Raw genomic sequence first — 1,211 nt, 5'->3', positions numbered from 1 at the left:
CGGTACGGGCGCAACACTGAGGGTTGTGATCCGTTGCCGGACACGGAAAAAGACAAAAAAATAAAAAATAAAAAATAAAAATAATAAACATAGTATTTATGGGCCGGCCCGGTGGCGCTCTGCTACGGTGCGCCGCTTGGGAGCGTGGCGGCGCTCCCGCTGAGGGTTCGGATCCCACATACAGACCGGTTCCCGCTCACTGGCTGAGCGAGGTGTGGGCGCAGCACCGAGGGTTGCGATCCCGTTGCCGGTCCCGGTCCGGTACGGGCGCGACACTGAGGGTTGCAATCCGTTGCCGGACACGGAAAAAGACAAAAAGGAAATAAATAAATAAATAAATAAATAAATAAACATAGTATTTATAATATATACGACAAAGGATAAATATTTCTTAATTTATAAAAAGCTCTTACAAATCTGTACCAAAGAGTACTCCTGTAGAAAAGGCAGCAAAGGTTATCAATAATCAATTCACAAAACAGAAACAAAAAAATTGTTGTTAAAGAAAGTTTAAGGGAGGCCATTGATTGGGACTGAGCTCCTTGGACTAGGCCCAACAGACCAGACCAAACCAGAATGGAGGCACTCATGCTAAGACCCAAGTAATCAAACTGAACTCTGAAATGGCCCAGATTTCCAAAGAACAGGAGACACACAGCAACCAATCAGAAGGGGCCAACCTTACCTGAGCAAGCAAGATAAGGAAGTCCCCTTTGTTTTAACCCTATCTATAAGGAAAGTAACATTGAAATGACCAATCCATTTTGTTCCTTGTTTCTGCTTTCTTCAGCCCTTTATTGCCTATAAAACCAAACTTCTCTGCTCGGCTCATAGGACTGCCTTTTCTAAATCTTTCCATTTAATGCCATCCAATTCATGAATCACTAATAAAATCCAATTATATATTTTTTAAACTAAATTTGCTGTAACTTTGTCTTTTGACAAGGTCAAACTCAACAACAAAAACAAAATAACCCAATTTAAAAATGGCAAAGAGACCTGACAGACATTTCCCCACAGATGATACAGGTTGAGCATCCCTTATCTGAAATGCTTAGGACCAGAAGTATTTCAGATTTCAGATTTTTTTTTTCAGATTTTGTAATATCTGTATTATATATACTTACCAGCTGACCATTTCAAATCCAAAATCCGAAATGCTCCAATGAGCATTTCCTTTGAGTGTCATGTGTTCAAAAAGTTTCAGATTT

This window comes from Galeopterus variegatus, unplaced genomic scaffold (assembly GCF_000696425.1).
Source record: "Galeopterus variegatus unplaced genomic scaffold, G_variegatus-3.0.2 Scaffold2932, whole genome shotgun sequence".
Lineage (NCBI taxonomy): Eukaryota > Metazoa > Chordata > Mammalia > Dermoptera > Cynocephalidae > Galeopterus > Galeopterus variegatus.
This window is presented reverse-complemented; position numbering follows the sequence as displayed.